General features: G+C 51.0%; 1 protein-coding gene across 3 annotated transcripts in view; it reads left to right on the top strand.

Annotated features, from left to right (window-relative positions):
- The window catches only part of Mdga1 (MAM domain containing glycosylphosphatidylinositol anchor 1), a 57,270-nt gene that overhangs the window by 10,508 nt on the left and 28,602 nt on the right, over positions 1-18,160 (top strand). The window lies entirely within an intron of this gene.

Here is an 18,160-nt window from a genome sequence, read left to right as displayed (position 1 = left end):
GCTGACCTCCCTTGGATGAGACAGGGCCTGGGAGAAGACCTAAACCAGACCAGGCAAGTGACTTGTCTGCAGTCACTCAGACTTTCCTGTAAGAGTCATGCCTGGACTCCTGCCTGCCTGTGGCTATGTCCCTTTCCCCCAAGCGACCCCCTGCCCTCCCAAACCCTCTCTCCTGGCTCTCCAGGGAGTCTGTCTCCACTAGCAGGTATCTTATTTCAGCCTGAATTCCATGGCCTGGGAAGTGGCAGCTTCCTGGCTTGCAGGACCAGATCCTAAAGGGCTGGGGAATCTTTCTGAGGTGACCAAGTTCATTCGCTAACTTCTAGGGAGCCACTCTCTCATGAGACCATGAAGCCCCACTACAATTTCCTGTTCCTTTCTTTGGTCCTCCGTTTTGGGAAGTTCTTGCTACTGCCTGACCTTATTTCAACTTGCTGGAACATAATCTGACATCAGAAAGACCCGGAGCTGAGTCCGCCTGAATCTGTCCCTGGCCCCGAGCCTCTTCTTATCTTGACATCTTGACAGAGGCTCATTTCTCCAACTCTGAGTGGACTCCCGGGAGGGCCAAGCTGGACGAGAACTGCATTCCAGTGGCCTGATCCCTTGGGTCTGGTTCTAATGCACCAGCAAAATGCAGGAGACCTTGGGGAAGGTTGGGTTAGCATCCTGCATCTGAGAAGGTCTATGTGCAGTGAGGCTGGGCTCCCCATAGAGCAGCTGCAGAAGCACTAGAGGGTGTGGCAGACAGGACTCGGCCACCCCACTGTGGCCTCATACAACCCAGTGCATCTGGATCTCTGCAGGAAGAGACCTGAGATCAGAGACGAAACGTTTCTGAAGATCACACAGCTACCATGGGACCAGGCTGAAGTCTATGGCCATATAGAAGGACTCCAGAGTCAAATCTCTTTCAATATCCCATGTCACCTCTTCGGCATGTCACTACAGTATTAATGAATTCCTGTCTCTCCCTGCCCCTTGAACCCCATTCCAAATCTCCCACTGCCTCAGTTTCCCCCCAGACTCGGTGACGTGCTTGCTTTGAGTCTGGAGGGGTGGACGTCAGAACCCTTCATGAAATGTCAGGAGGCTCTTGTCTCGTTGTGGGTGGAGCTGGCTGACACACTTCCCACAAGATCCGCCATGCAGTCAACAACCAGCCGGCAGGGGACAGCACCATCTCCAGCAGGGAAGGCCTGGAAGCCCAGGCCCAGTCCTAATGAGTAGGTGGTTCAGGACCTGGAGGGGAGTGGTGGTATCCAGGGGCTGCCAATACTTGGGGTAAGGGATGGGGTGTGAACATGGCATAGTGTGAACATGGTTATAGCCATGGTGCTTCAGTGGGGGACACCATGCCCATGGAGCTGAGGTTTTAGGCAGCATGGGTTGAAGCAGGGAAGTGATCTCTGGAAACAAGGGGTCCCTTCTCCATCTCCCTTGAGGAGCCTGGTTAAACCAGTTTGCCTGTGTCTTTCTGGAAAGCTCTGGTTCATATCTGCCTCTCTTCTTGAGGCAAGGACACACCCATCTCTGCTTCCTCCATTGGCCAAACATCTCTCCCCACTGTAGGACCCTTGTTAAGTCTGACCTCTGAGTCCACAGGGCACGGAGGAACATCCGCTGTAGTGGTGGGCAAGATGACGTCAAGCTCCGTGCAATGAACGGCAGGATGGCTAGCCACTGAAATGGCTAGAGGAACATAGGGCACTGACAGCAGGCCTCACCCCTCAGCCTGGCCTTTGTGGATGGAGCCAGCCTGGTTTGAAGAGCTGGATGCCCTCGGTTCATGCCTCTTTCCAGAGCTGCTCATTAAATCCCGGTATGTGGGGTTCTCCTAAGTCAGTGGCCCTCAGCCTTCCTAACGCTGTGACCTAACTTTAACACGATTCCTCCTGTTGTGGCAAGGACTTATTAGTGTGGCTACTTCATAACTGTAATTCCACTACTGTTATAAATTGTTATGTAGATATCGGATACACAGCTCGTCTTAGGTGACCCCGGGAAAAGGTCATTTAACGACCGAAGGGGGTCACGACCCACAGGTTGAAAACCATTGCCTAAATATTTCTAGCAAATAAAGGTAGAGTCTGTCTTCGGAGGGGACAAAATCAAGGAGTATTGAGGACAAGCAGGGGTCCTCAGGGTACCTTGGGAAATTCTGCAGGTGGACCTCAGTTCTGAAGAATTCAAAAAATCAGGTCAAAATGGTGTAGCAGCTTGCCAAACAGGCCGAGTTTTGAGGTCTACAGAATTCTGTCCTTATCTTTAAGGAGTTTGCTGTCCTGCAGCCCTGAACAGCTGCAGCTTTCACAAGGGCCACAGAGGAACACCTCTGGCCTTTTGGGGATGCTTCTAACTGGGACCCCAGATGAATTCAACACTTAGCGAGCACCCTCTGTATGCCACACGTAAGTGTTACATGCAGCTCAGATCTGCAAGGTTAGAGAGGCTGAGCGATCACTGCTCCCCTGTTAACTCTGTCTTTCAGAAGCAGAAACTGGTGGCCAGCTGTAAGCTGGTGGCTTTGTTCTGTCTCCTCTGTGGGACCTGGGCTCACATGGACTGAGATGTGGTGTGTGTGTGTGTGTGCGCGCGCACGAGTGTTTGACATGGCAGGATAGCCAGCAGGATAGCCAGCCTTCTCAAACTACCTCACTCCTAGGACATTCAGAAGGTACGGCAAGCTCCACCCTACCTTGCCTTAGCTTTTCCAGACAATGTGGTTCCTGGGACTAGCCTCATGGTGGGGCCAGTAGGTGCTGACTCCTGAGTCCCTGAGTCAGAACACCCCCGTGTGGATTCTTCCTTTTACTTTGGGAAGAGAGGGAGAAGCAGGTGGTGAGCTTGCCTTCGCCCCACCCTTCTGCCCCCCAGTTCTGTTGGAGGCAAACATGAGACTGGCAAGTGTTTCTTCACTGTGTGCTTGAGTGTGTGTGTGTGTGTGTGTGTGTGTGTGTGTGTGTCTGTGTGTCTGTGTGTGTGTGTATGGACACATACTGGTGTTACATACAGATGGATGGATGTGTGTACTGGATGTGTGCCCTGGGGACATCCCTGGGGATTCTGAGCAGCTACCTTTGTCCTCAGCCCTCCAACAGATTGTGGTTCCTGGCAGTCACCAGGTTCAGCCTCAGCGCCCCGGGTTCAAGCTGTCTCTTCCTGGCTCTTGTCCCTGCTGGCCACAGGCCCTCTCCTCTCCCCCACCAGGAGGCCTGGGGGTAGGGGGCAGGGGCAGGCCGAGGCTGGCCCGGAGCTCATGGCTAATTTTCCCGGCCGCAATCGATCCGGCAGCTTCTCCCGAGTCTATTAGCAGTCGGCAAGTGAAAATATCCCCCATCGAGAGCCCTGACCTGAGACAGGGAGGGATCCATAGCAATTTGTTCAAACAGAGGAGAGTGATTCCTTCTCATTTCTATTCCAATTTAGTCCAGGGAGAAGGGGGTCAGGCTGGGAGGCCAGAGCTGGACCCAGGCCTTGTCCACTGGGTCTTCTGTGCCAGCCAGGGTGGCAGCTGGTGTTACCCGTAGTTCCTGGGGGGGCTTGGGAAGGAGGCCTGCCAGCCTTCCCGGCAGGCTTTGCTTGGCTGCCTGGGCCTGGTTGTGGGTTTAGTTTTCACAAAACACAAAGCCACCCTCCAGAGCCTCATTCCCAGGCACCGGGCCCTTCGCCAGGCGTGCGCTCACCCAAGGCACCCTTGCCAGAAAAAAGTCTGGGCTGGTGCAGGACCACAATGTCCCCAGCTGGGCCCAGTAGTAGACTGGGGGAGGGGTCTGCCTTCTGAAGCTCCATGACCAACTGATTGGGGACAGTTTGTCTGACTCAAAGGACAGCCAGGACATTAGGGCACCTGTATATCTACTTCCCTACTCAGGTTTCTACTGTGAGCTTGCTCAAAGCAAACGGTTTTGCTAGTGGCCTAGCCAGGAGTCTCTTTCAAGCTCCTTCCATAATACCTGCTTCCAGGGCTGGGGATGTAAAACCATCTGAGGAGTGTTTGTCTAGCATGTGTGAGTTGCTGGTTAGGTCCCCCACACTACATAAACTGGGTGGACGGGCACGCCTGCGATCTCACCACATGGTCCAGGAGTTCATTGTCACCCTTGGCTACATAGTGAGTTCCAGGGCAGCCTGGGCTACCTGAGGACCCCCCCATCTTGAGAGAGAGAGATAAAAAAAACCTCTTCTCCCGACATTTGGTAAATGCCTAGTGTATTCTTGTCACCAGGCCAGAGAAATCCCCTTCCCCCATCTACCTTGGTTTCTCCCTGGTGTTCCTTTTTCTCTTGTGCCCTCAGCCGTCTGCCTGGCCCTCCTCACATCCCCCACGACCCCAGAGAGCAGTTCCTTTCTTATGACTGGGGAGACCCTAATGACTGAAGTTTTAGGGGGCCACTGCAGTCCCTTTCCAGAGTCTCCACATACAGGGGCCCCCTCAGGCCTAGGCTTCTCAGGAGTGGTGGCATGGCAACCAGAGAGAAGGCTTCTAGGAAGGGTTGGCCAAATGGCCCCACATGCGTGGAGGCCCCCTCCCTCCTTCACAGCTTCCTTCCCTCCTTCAGAGCCCCAGGGAGGGCAAGATGGGTGAAGATCTTCACACCGAGGTATCAGCGGCTGGCAGCTCTGAGGTCAGCTGCTGCACGTGACTTGCCGGGCTCAGGTGATACCACTGGTATTTAATTTCAGCATCACACAACTAAATATACCACAGTGGGTGAATGATGTCTCGCTCTTGCTCGGGGTGGTTGGGGTGGGGGGAACGCGGTGGGGCAGTGTGGGCTGAAGGGAAGCCATGAAACCTTCTAGAGTGGACCCTGGGTTCCAGTCCTGCCTCAGGCATGTGAAAACTTGGGCAGGGTTTCACTTCCCTCGTGCCTCGATTTCCTCACCCGTGAGAAGAATTGACGTGTGCTAAGCTGTTCCTAGTCCAGTTCCTGGTTCAAGGAGGGCTTAATGACAAGTTGAGAGAGGACTCAGAGAGCAATCACAGTCCCGGCTGTGTCATACACACAATGCCACCTGAGGGGAGGCATGGCATGCTCCGTGTACAGGCAGGTGACACAGTATTGGAGAGACAGAGGATGAGGCTAAGGCTGTGGGTCTGGAAAGGAGAAAGGTGAAAGGCTGCCCTTCCTGTTTGTCTGCCTTATGCAGACCCACCAGCCACCTCTGTCTTGTTGCAAACGCCACACTTCTTTCCTTCCTGAAAGGCAACCCCATCATGTCCTATCTACAGCCATCCCCCTGTGGAGCTCTCAGCCCCAGGAGCAAGCCCTTCACTCATCACCCACCCAGTCATTTACAGTTTGCTCGTGGGCATAGCATTATAATCAGATCCCACGGTTTATGCCATTTACAGCCACAAAAAAAAAAAAAAAAGAGAGAGAGAGAGAAGAGAAACCTTTCAGTAATGGAGGGGGAAAAACTCAACTAACAAGAGCGTGCTTGAAGAGGAAGGCAGGCATTCTATTTCCTGATTTATAAATATACTAGATGCTAAAGAGAATAGATTCCCAGACCTTTTTTTTTTTTTTCTGACTCTAGGAAGGAAATGGCATGTCCTTTAAGAGATTTAACATGTCTCCTCCTCAGGAATGTTTGCTTTGAAGGAACACAGAGAGAGAGAACAAAAAAAAAATGGCTGGGCGTGGATGGTCTTTGTTTCTTTTAAAAGTAGTATGTGTTTGTGTATGTGTCTATGTGCATGTACATGCAGGTATCCACAGAGGCCAGAAGGGGGCATCAGATCCCCTGGAACCAGAGTTCCAGGCAGTTGTGAGCCACTTGATATGGGTGCTGGGAATTAAACTTGGGGTCCTCTGCAAGAGCATCAAGTGTCCTTAGCTGCTGAGCCAGCTCTCTAGCCCCTCGGTGAGTTTTATAAAAGAACACACAAAGTAGGGGTATGGGGTGTGGCTGTAAGTGAGGTGCCCCGGGAAGGTCTCTTGGAAGAAACGGCTGGAGAGCGAATTGGAGAGTTGGAGGATACTTAACTAAGCAGAGCAGTGGCACCTCCGAGGTTATGAGGTAAGAGTGGGCTTGGCCTGCCTCAAGGACATATGGAGAAGGGCAGTAGAATATGACGTAACGGGGGACAGACGACTGGACAAAGCAGGCATGTTGGCTGATTGACACTGTCTGCTGTCATTGGATCACCTGGGAGACACACCTCTGGGTATGTCAATGAAGATATTTCCAGAAAGGTTTGACTGGAGAGAGAAGACCCCAGCTGTCACGTAGGGGCTGGAATTCAGTGAACGAGGAGCAGAAAGTGTCCATTGCTCTGCTATAACTGTGGGTTCAGCGTGGTCTCAGGATCCTACCATCTGAAGGACCGGGAGCCAGAATAACCCCACCCCTCCCTGTAACGCGTCAGGTGATTGGCCCTTTCTATCTTCACACGTCAAGTGATTGGTCACAGCCGGGAAGAAAGAAACTAATGCTGCTGTTTGCTGAACGTACTGGTTAGGTTTAAGCGAGATGGGAAGGGGGGGGGGGGGGTCCTGGGTGAGTGAAGGAGAAGGGGGTTGCTGTTAAAGGTCGCTGCTGCTTCTGCTGTGTGGTGAGGGAGGCAGGCTAGTGGATGAGGGAGGAGGTCCGACAGACCTGTCACAGGCTGCTTTAGCTATCCAGACCGGAGCTGGTGATAGGAGCATACAAGAGGAAAGCTCCAGAAGACTGAGCAGGGGAGGGTCACTAGTGGGTTGCAGACACGACACAGGAGAAGGAGAGTTCGGAGCTTCCTAACTGATAGGTAGTCATCAGGACATCAGACAGTGTGTCCCGCTCAAAGAGGGGTGGGGGGATGCTGGCTCCAGAAGCCAGTGGATAGAGAGGTGCAAGAAGTTAGCATAACCTTGGAGCCAACCTTCCCATGGCCCCAGGTGGCTAGGGTGACCTTCTGGCCCACAGGAACACACTGGTGACTCTACATGCAGGCGGTCTTGGGAAGGTTCTGGAAGTGTGGCTGTCTGTGGTTGCTCCCTGAAGTTGGCTCAGAGCATCTCAAGGGTGAGGGCTCCATTGGGGACTCAGAGCAACCTGAGGAGAGGGAAAGGGGCCTCTAGACTTTCATCCTCTCTTCTCTGCCTCTCCTCTTTCTTCTTCCATCCTAGGAGTTGGGGCCCTGCCAGCTCCCGAGCTGCAGGATTGATTTTGCTTTCAGTGTTGTTATTGTTATTATGAACCACTTAAACAACTTCACAGGAAGCAGCCGGCCCTCGCGAGCATCAAACATTAAGCATTCATTCGAGTTCGCTGCCCATACCTGTCGATACATTTTTACATAGCTGTAAACAGTCGTCCCTTCCGCTCTCTCTGCTGACTTTATCTCCCGCACACGTCTCACGCTATTGACAGAGCTCTCAGCCCTGCCACTTTAATGGACAGGTAGCACCCTCTGAATTGATGGGCCAGGCTTGGGTCACCGTTTCTCTGCAGCTAGCTCCAGAGCAGGTACCAATTTGCTTTTCTCTTCAATAACACCACCATGAATATCCTCATGCGAGTGATTTTTCCATTTGAAATAATTTCTTCAGAGGTCTCCTCCCGGAACGTCTAGCTTTCGGCACTGAGACAGTTGGATAGGCGCATGCGCAGCCCGGCTACATGACTCTGATCATCTGCCTGTTTGTCTGACCCGGTTTAAAAGATGTATTCTCTCGTACTTTTTAATTTCTGACTTTTCATATCCCGGGGCCACGTTTGGACTTCTCGCGATCATAACAAGACTAGATCTGCACCGGGCTTTGCAGTTTACACAGCACTTCGTTAGATGTCGCGTTTAACCAGCCGCTGTGAGCCTGATGTTATTTTTGTGGGGGTGTAGTCGAGTGAAAAGCTGGCATAGAGCCTCCCCCTAACCCTGGGTTCCAGCAAATTCGATGGAAAAGATTCTCACTCAACCATCGTTGACCCATTTTGTCTGAGGGCTCAGCGTCCCAGATACCTTCCAAAAACCCAAGTCAAACCCTGTGCTCTGGGGTTGGGTATCAGATCCATGGGCTCAGGTGACTTCCTGGGCTTTAGGGTCAGGAGTCTTCAGGGTTCTCTGGCTTCAGCACAGCCCTGCTTTGCTTGTTTCTCGTCAGGGCCTGAACCAGGCTCTGCCTTCGAAGATGGGAATTTAGATGGGGTGCAACAGGAGATGCCTGATCCCCAGGATCTGTGTCCCAGACTTATAGGGATAGCAGCCACTCAGGAAGCTGTGAGAGTCCATTCTGGAATAGACAGGCTGTAGTGTGGGTCTGGTTCATTCTGCCCCACCCTGTCTGTCCTTCTAGAGTGTCTGTCAGGTGTCCCATGCTGTGCCAGGGATAGGCCATCCTAAAATATTTAACACTCACTGTTTACAGTCAGCCCATTTTATAGTGAGAAAACTAAGGCTCCAAATTAGAGTATTATGGTTTGCTTCAAGTCACACAGCAATTATTGTCACAGTTGGGACAGGGAGCCACATCTCGAGGCCTGAGCCTCCCCCCAGCCTGTACCTCCACTGGGAAGATCTGTATAGTTATAAGGAATGGAGACTGGGTTATAATCAGACTCTAGGGTCCTGGCTGAGACCAGGGCTGAGGGAGCCATAAGAATGGGAGAGCATGTTGGAGCTAGGTGACAGGGTTCAAGTTAGGATGTTGAATGAGTGAACCAGTGAGCTTGGCCCCAAATCCCTGAACCAGGCCACTAGACAGCAGCCTTAGCCTCAACATCAAGGGGTGCTCTCTCAGCTTCCCTTGCTGCTATGATTTTAATATCCAGCTAAAGTGGCTCCCATTCAGTTTTACTGACTCCTCTTGTGGAACTTTGGGACTGGCTCTCAGAGGACCCTGGGCTCTGTTAACAACTGGAAATAGAGCAGAAATGAGTGCCTAGTACTCCATCCTCAAGTGGATATTGTTCCTGGTGGACAGCACTGTTCCAGCATTCCCTATCTTATAGACAAAGAAACTGAGGCTCAGAGGTTTATTAACTTGCCCAAAGTCATATGACTGTGAAGTCTAAAAGTTCTGCCTCTGTCCCTCAGATCCACCTTATGTAGCGCCAGCACCTCATAGACTCAATCTAGCAGGCTCCTGCCTGAGATTGAGGACTTGCTGCTTTCTCTTCTCTGAGTGGCTGCCCTGTGCTGGCTACCACTGCACTTTGTGCTCAAGCTTGGACCAGTGTCCCTGCATCCATAGGAACCTAAAGGTTCTCATTCAGAGGTCTTCCCTGGTGGCCAAGGATGGCTGTCAACTGGCAGTTGACAAATGTCCCACCTCCGGCTTTCCAGCATTACCCGGCCTACCTCCTGCTTACTTGCATGCGTTCCAATGAGGCACAGATGTGGCGAAATGCAGAATATTCCCAGAGACTGGGGCACAGACGAGCTGGCCACTGCTTTCAGAAAGATGGGTTGATAAGATGGCTGGCCTCTTTCAGAAGCTTCTAGCTCTGCCAACAGGCTGTGTGTGCATCTGCCGATACAAACCTAGCTTCTTTGGGGACTCAATGGTGGTGATGGTGGGCTGGTTATCCTTAGGTGTGGATCCATGCCTTGCTCAGAGATGAGGGGAAGTTTGGTTGGACATGTGATTGGCCTTTTATCATTTGCTTAGTGTGTGTGTGCAACTGCATATCCATATGAGATGCATATGTGTGGAGGTCAGGGGTCAACTTTGAGTATTGTTCTTCAATAGCCATCCATCTTGATTTTTTTTTTTTTGAGAGTGGTGGCCCATTGGTCAGCAAGACCCAAGGACCTACCTGTCTCTCCCCACTCCTCAGCACTCACTACCAACACCCTGCTCTGTGTCTTAGTCAGGGTTTGTATTCCTACACAAAACATCATGTCCACAAAGCAAGCTGGGGAGGAAAGGGTTTATTCAGCTTACACTTCCACATTGCTGTTCATCACCAAAGGAAGTCAGGACAGGAACTCACACAGGACAGGAAGCTGGAGGCAGGAGCTGATGCAGAGGCCACGGAGGGGTGCTCCTTACTGGCTTGCTCAGCCTGTTTTCTTATAGAATCCAGGACTATCAGTCCAGGGATGGCACCAGCCACAATGGCCCAACCCCCTTTATCACTAATTTAGAAAATGTCTTTTTTTTTTTTTTTTTTTGAGACAGGGTTTCTCTGTGTAGTTTTGGCTGTCCTGGAACTCACTCTGTAGACCAGGCTGGCCTCGAACTCAGAAATCCACCTGTCTCTGCCTCCCAAGTACTGGGATTAAAGGCGTGTGCCACCACTGCCCCTCGAGAAAATGTCTTACAGCTGGATCTCATGGAGGGATTTCCTCAAGGGAGGCTCCTTTCTCTGTGATAACTCCAGCTTGTGTCAAGTTGACACACAAAACCAGCCAGTACACTCTGGCTTTTTACATGGATACCGGGGTCACCGTGCTTTGCAAGGCAAGTACTTCACTGGCTGAGCTAGTCCTTCTGCCCAGTGGGCGTGGCTTTGATCAGCACAGTAGGCTTTTCAGGCCATGGGGTGACTGGCCTGGGAGAGGATGACCAGGGGTGGATGGGGCCAAAAGTCTGCAGGAGTGTCTCTGAAGATGGCACACACTGGGGTGAGGCTAGGGGAGATAGGCGGAGAGAGATGGGATTGTTTCAAACTGATTTTCCCAGCATGCACCTGGAGGTCCCACTAGTCTCACCAGGCTCCCAGAAAGTGTCCTGGGTCACCCCTGGCTGGCATTGCATAGAGACCAGGCTTCTGGCAGCCGTGTAAATAGCTGGGTCACATGAAGGTTAGGCCATTTTTGAGAGCATGGAGGACAAGGCTCATTTCCTTCGGAGACCCCGTGTCTGATAGCCCACAGGTCACAGGAAGGGGGTCACAGAATCAAACGCGGCAACCCTGCTGTTGCCTGCCCCAGGAAGCCGTCTCCCACGCCCTTGGACACCGTTCTCTGAGCAGCTAATTAAGGGAGAAAAGCTTGTTAATATTTCAGCACCGTTAACTCCACTAAGTTAGTAAGTGTCCGTTTACATTACGTGCATAAAGGGATCAATAAACATGTTCGTTCCCAGAGATGGAAGGGCAAGAGGGGTCTCAGCGAGGGAGGGATGGTATTAAAGGATCCTACCCTTGTGATCTAACCAGAGCCGAGTCCTTAGCACTGGGCTGGGCCCCCAGCAAATGAAATCCAGGAAGTGCTGTGGCTTCCAGACCAAAGCGATTTGCATGGGTTTATGTAACCTTGCTGAGCCTCATCCTTCTCATCTGAAAAATGGGAACAGCGCTAGGCTCCTTTTAAGGCAACAAATAAGGTCACTTCTGAGATGACACACTCCGTAGAACACCGCGGAATGAATGTGCGTCCCGAGTATGCTACTGTGGTGAGGGTGCTGTTATGGGGACACCTGAGGTCTGACCAAGGTCCCAAGCTCGTCCAAGTCCCTCACTGACTGACTCTCAGCAGGCCTTTAGTCACAGCAGGTGGCCTCCTGGCAGAACTAAGTAGTTCTTAGCTACTCATAGAATTTCACAGGACAGTGAACAGAGTTGCAAGGCAGCCTAGGGAACGGCAGGGTCTGAGTCCCTACCTACTGTGGTCTCAGTAAGTGGCGCTGCCGAGGTGTTTTCTTCTCTGTGCCTCAGTTTCTCACTTTGTGAAGGAGGCTAAACATTGACTTGCCTTTTTGTCTTGGAACAGAGATAAGGAGCGGGAACCTATGCATGGCACGGTAGACCACACACTTATACTGAGCATGTGCAGGAGGAGTGGTAGAGTCTTTAAACCACCTTCTAGAGAGGAGGAGTGCCCCGGAGCTCGTGTTTGTCTTAGTGGAGGCTAACGGTTTAGGTGGCTTAGTCGCTGCGTGCCAGACATCACTTTATTTATTCGACATGTGCATGCCTAGTTACGTGCGTGTGTGAGCATGAAGCATATGCCCATGTAAGAGTTCCTGCGAGCATCCTTGTGGAAGCCAGAAGAGGGTGTTGGGTGTCCCGTTAGTTTCTTTCTGCCTTATTGACTGAAAAAATGGTCTCTGAGCTAGCAAGGCCCAGCAACCTCTTGTCCTGTCGGCCGTCCCATCCCCTCCCCCAACCCCCAATACCGAGGTCAAGCCTTAGGTTTTTACATGGGTGCTGGGGGTTTGAACTCAGTTCTCCATGCTTTAACCGCAAGCACTCTTGCCCTTAGAGTGCTCTCCCAGTTGTTCTAGACACTCACATGTGTTTACTTACGCGTTCCTCACAGCGACTGCATTTTTAAAAAGAAGACTAAGGCTTGGGAGGCTTGAGAGGCACTGAATTGTTAGAGCATCCCCTAGTTTCAAGAGAGCTCAAGAGCGCCCCCTGCTTTCAATCCCTGCATAACCCGCGGGATGAATTTCTAGCGTATTCATGAGACATATATCCCTTCCAGTTTGATATCTGCAAGAGGACCACAGTAGATGGTTTCTTGTCCCTCTTCTTGCTCCTGTTTCATACTCTTGGGGGCTGTCACTCATAATGAGGGCTTGCATTAATTGGGCCAGTGTTTTACGTATGTAAAACATACATTATTTGGAACATTGGAGGTGGTTCTGAGGCAAAGACTTGAGCTGCGTCACCCAGCAGGGGGTAACAAACCTGATTGTCAGTCCTAGTCCTGGCGACTTCAGAAGTCTGCTCCTCTTTCCAGTCTGTCCCTCCTGTTCTTTGTCACATCCCCCTGCATTCCCGAAGCCACCTTGGTCCTTTTTGCTTCCCTGCTTGATCATGCCCTTTGAGAGTGAAGCCCTGCTTAGTTTTAGAGACAGTCTCTTCAGCACCCAGCAGGCGCCGACCCTGAACGTTTGTTGTTGGGCAGATGGAAGAAAGGATTATGACAGACCCTGACTAGTGGCCTTTTGAAGCAGCCGCTGCTGCTCCCGGAGGCTCCCCGGCTCCCCGGGATGTGCAGAGCCGGGGCGGAGAAGTAGAGTCAGGGACAGAAATATCAACGTTCATCTAGAGAACATAGTCTGTGGTCATGACCTGTGGAGGACAGTGCGGCACACGGCGACATGTCAGGGAGAGGGGGCACTGGGGATGTTATACCAGGAGGAAAATGTAAGGCTGGAACCATTTTTTTTTTCAAGATAAGGTTTCTCTGTGTAGCCCTGGCTGTCCTGGAACTCACTCTGTAGACCAGGCTGGTCTTGAAATCAGAGATCCACTTGCCTCTGTCTCTTGAGTGCTGGGATTAAAGGTGAGCGTCACCACTGACTGCCTCACCCAAATCAGCTATTAGCATGTGACTTTTCCTGGGGAGCCATGAATGAATGTCTATTCACTCGCTAAGGCTCCTAGGGAAACTGAGTTCATGGCGGTTACTTACAGAAGACTGGGCAACTCAGAGGTAGATACATCTGGGGAGCTTCCCCACACAACTTGCAGGCCCCTCTACCCAAGAGTCTCTCTCCAGCAACCTGTGTTGCTCCCTGTGTAACTTTCCCCAGGGGCCTCGTGAACCCTAAAGCCCTCTGAATTGCCTGGTAAATCTGCTGGAGTCTCTCTCCTCCCTCAGGGAATGATTGTTTCTGTCCCCAGGAAATGGATACACAATGGCTCCCTCATGTAGAGGTTGCAGATAGTTCTAGATTCTCTAATTACAATGATTAATGCCATCAGAGACAGGTACATAGATGGTTTTGCTATTGTTTCTTTTTTTAAAAGGTTTATGTATTTATTTTATGTATGTGAGTACACTGTCACTGTCTTCAGACACACAAGAAGGCATCGGATCTTCATTACAGATGGTTGTGAGCCACCGTGTGGTTGCTGGGAATTGAACTCAGGGCCTCTGGAAAAGCAGTCGGTGCTCTTAACCTCTGAGCCATCTCTCCAGCCCTTTTTATTGTTTCTTAACAATAAAAAAAAAAGAACTTAGTGTGTTAGTCACTGTGACAAAATACCGGAGACATTCACCTTAAGAGTTGAGAAAGGTGCCGGGCAGTGGTGGCGCACGCCTTTAATCCCAGCACTTGGGAGGCAGAGGCAGGCAGATTTCTGGGTTCGAGGCCAGCCTGGTCTACAGAGTGAGTTCCAGGACAGCCAGGACTACACAGAGAGACCCTGTTTTGAAAAACAAACAAACAAACAAACAAAACAAAAAAGAGTTGAGAAAGGTTTGCTTTGGCTCATGGTTATTGCAAATGCATACCACCATGGCCAGCTTTTTTTTGTTCTGTTTTTTTTTTTTAAATGAGTTCTGGGGATCAAATGCAAATCCTCATGAGTACAAGGCAGAAACTGAATGGGCTGATGTGTGTACTCAACCATACCTAGCCCTGCTTTGAGGTAGGCTAGCCTCAAACTCTATATATCCAAGAATGACCTTGAAGTTTTTCTCCTAAATGCTGAGGTTCATGCCTGGTTTTGTGTAGTGCCTGGGAACAAATCCAGGGATACAGTAGCTATAAGCAAGTACCCTACAAATCAAGCCACAGCCTCAGCCTCCTTTATCAAAGGTCTTCCCTTAATACTCTCATGATTCAGTCACCTCTTGCCATAGCTGGGGACCAAGCTTCCAACACATGAGCCTTTCGCAGAGAAGCATGTCATATCAAAACTTTAACAGACAGGGTGACCATCCAAACAGATACCTGGACATGTGGACCTTGCCACCACCGAACCAGCATCATCCAGACTGAGCTATCTTCTATCCCACCTTCCTGGGGACGTTCTGCTATTCCTTTCCCAGTTAATAATACCTTGTCTACCCAAGGCAGTCGCTGCCAAACCTCTGTCGCTACAAGGTTACCTTTCACAGTTCTGAATTTTTGAACAAATGAAATCATGCATTATAGACACGTTTGTGCCTGGGTTCTGACAAATTGTGCCTGAGAGGACCGGCGGGGATGGCCCGGCCATCGCTCATTTCTTTCACATTGGCTGGGGATGTGTTGTGTAAAGACAACAGCGTGAGCTAAGGAGATGGCTCAGCAGGTAAAACCCGAGCCATGCGAGTCTGAGGATTTGAGTTGGATCCTTACAATAATTTGGACACGATAATGGAAGAGCATAATCCCAGAAGAGAAGGGGAAGCAGATTCAGAATTACCACCATGTCCAGCAAGCCTGCAGTATGTAACTGATACACACTGCCTGACATTTCGTTTTGGTTTATTGCTTGTTTGTTTTAAAGATGTGTGTGTGTGTGTGTGTGTATGTGTATGTATGTGTGTGTGGGTGTATACACAGTCAGACACAGCAGAAGAAGAGGGCATCGGATCCCATTACAGATGGTTGTGAGCCACAATGTGGGTGCTGGGAATTGAACTCAGGACCTCTGGAAGAGCAGTCAGTGCTCTTAACCGCTGAGCCATCTCTCCAGCCCCTTGTTTTTGTTTTTGTTTTCAGACAGAGTCTCTTTGTGTAGCCCTGGCTGGGATAGAACTTACTATGTAGACCAGGCTAGCCTCAAACTCACAAGGCTCTGCCTGTGTCTGCCTTCCCATTGCTCTATACAAGCACGTGTCACCACACTGGGTTCCCTTTTACCACTCTTGCCAGGCTCGGGACTTGATTATGAGATTTTGTTGTTGTTGTTGTTGTTATAAGAAGAAAAGGCACTTAGATGGTTCTTTTTTTTTTAAGGGGTTTATTTGTAATTATGGGTATAGGTGTTTAGTGGGGCAAGCATATACATGTGGATTTTGGGGACTGGACTCAGGTCCTCTACAAGAGTAGTGCATGCTTTTAACCACTGAGACATCTCTCCTGCCCCTCGGGAGATGCTGGGACCTGTTGTCCGATTGCCATGAGAGCTCATTCCTGTTATATCCATCCCCAAGAGAGGAACTATGGCATTATGGGAAACACGTCTGTTTAGCGTTCATAAGCCCACTCTCTACTATATGAGACTCGGATCTCAATAGCTAATGTTGGCAGAGGGAGGCGGGCCATCTTAATGACGTCATCCGCGATGGCCGCTCCCCGCCCACCTTCAGCGAGGAAGCTACAGGCTCTGCTCGCGTCCGCTGGCCAGGGCCCCACACCCTGTCCCAGGCTCACTGTGCCCTGAGTGTGCAGCTTTGTAACTCTTTCCCATCCTTCCTTATCAGTCACCAAAACCCCTGTCATAACAACACTGCCTTGCTGTGGGCAAGCCACTGCGTCCAAGATAATAGCTTATCTTCCATTGAAACCTGTTCAACCGATGTCTTCCTTGTCAAGAGGCACCCCGGGCTTCCTGCAGACATCCATACAGACATCCATACAGCCTCCCTGGTCTTATCAGCAACCAGCATGCATGACATCTCCCGGTAGCTTGTTGCTTGATGAGGTTTCCTGGGGACCCGGGCCAAAGATGTCTATCTCTTATGCGTATGGTTGACGTTTGCGCATTTTTATGGCACGGTGACAGCGACAGGCCCACTCCCTGGAGTGCGGTGTGCGTTTTACACAGGCACCGGCGCCCACGCTGATTACAAAATCAATAGCAAGTTGAAAAGACCTCCGAGATCATCCATCCATTTTCCTCCTCTAAGTGGGGAAATGGGCTCAGAGAGGTGACTCCAATTGCCCAAAGACACACAGCTTATCGTTTAAATGCACAATCCAGGTTCATCGCTTTGTGACAGCCATATAGTTTGCCAGTGTCATGTCTAGTGGCTGTACCTCAGGTTCCTCCAGCCTATCTGGGATGGATGGCACATGCCTATTATCTCAGCACTAAGATGGTGCAAGTGGAAGGATCGGGAGTTCCAGTTCATCCTTGCTACAGAGAAGTCAGCCTGGGCTTGGTGAGACCCTCTTTCAATTTCTTGGCCTGCTGGCTGATGGCCTTTGGGGACAGTGCTCTGGTTAGATCTGTCCCATCAGTGTTGATGGTGGGCGAGTCTTTTGAACCCATGGCAGTCCTATTTTTCATTCATCATGTTCATGTCCCCACCACGTAAGATCTAGGAGCTGGCTGCATCCCCATTTCAAAGACAGGTAGACTAAGTCCCAGATATCACCGCCATTCTTCTTGGATGGCATTCGATGTGGGACTCAACCTCCCGCCACTGGCATAGGTCTTCTTTGTGCTTTGAAGTCTGAGGCACAGGCAGCTCTTCCACGGAGCCTCCCAGGATCCCACCAAGGCAGCAGCTACTGCTCTCTCCTCACAGGAATCCCTGTGAAATCACTCCTTCACAACATGGGGTTTTGTGTGGGGACCAAGTCGAGGCCTCTGGACCACCATCCTGCACCTGACAGACACATTCTGATGTGTGGACACTCTGGATACTGGGAGGCCCGCAGAGGGGATGCTCCCCCACCCCATCTGCTTTCTATCTACGCTCCTAATCTCTGTACTCTCTGTAGTCAGCAAGCAGATATGAAGCTGGGCCCTGTCCTCCTTTCCAGAGCCCAGGCATTGGTGGGTGGGGATGCCTTGTGTTAGGAAGAAGGGAATAGACTCAGTTTTCCCTTGTGCTCCTGTAGCCAAACCCTTGGCTTACCCCTTTGAATCCTGGGTGGAAGGGAGCCACAGTCTTCTGAGGTCTCCTAATCTCCCACTAAAACTTCTATCCCTTGGAGGGGAAGCTACACACAGCTTGGGACAACATGAACAGATGAGCTTGCTGTGGGAGAGAGGCCGGGAAGGGGCTGGGCTGAATCACCTTCTCTAAAAGCAGAGACTGAGGGGGTTGGGGAAGTGTCTGAGTGCATGAAGCACTTGTTTTATGTGTAAGACAGGAATCGGATCCCCAGAACCCATGTAAACACCAGGTGGGCATGCCAGCCTCGGCCTTGGGCAAGCAGGCTAGCTAGCTAGCTGTCTGAGAAAGATCTGGGCTCACTTGAGAGACACACACATGCATGCACACACTTTCACATACATACTCATACACACTCAAACACACATACACAGCACACACATACTACAATTGAAAAAGCAAAGGCTGAGAGGGTAGAGGCGGGTGTAGGCATGCGATCTGCTAGCTATGTGGCCTCAAGAGAAATTGAGGTGGGCAGGCAAGCAAAGATGGAGTTTAGGATGTCTAGGCTTACCCTGTCCCTAGGGGGAACCCGAGAGCCTGAACAGCCATGGCCAGCCCTCCCTCTATATGTGTGTGTGTGTGTGTGTGTGTGTGTGTGTGTGTGTGTGTGTGTGTACGCACGTGCACAAGCACTGGAGTGCTGGGAAATGGGTCACCTGAGTGTTGTCAGCCATTAGCTGCAGAGGGAGGATGGGCACACCCGCCACATTG

Source organism: Grammomys surdaster, unplaced genomic scaffold (genome assembly GCF_004785775.1).
Source record: "Grammomys surdaster isolate TR1022 unplaced genomic scaffold, NIH_TR_1.0 183, whole genome shotgun sequence".
In the NCBI taxonomy this organism is placed as follows: Eukaryota; Metazoa; Chordata; class Mammalia; order Rodentia; family Muridae; genus Grammomys; species Grammomys surdaster.
This window is presented reverse-complemented; position numbering and strand designations above follow the sequence as displayed.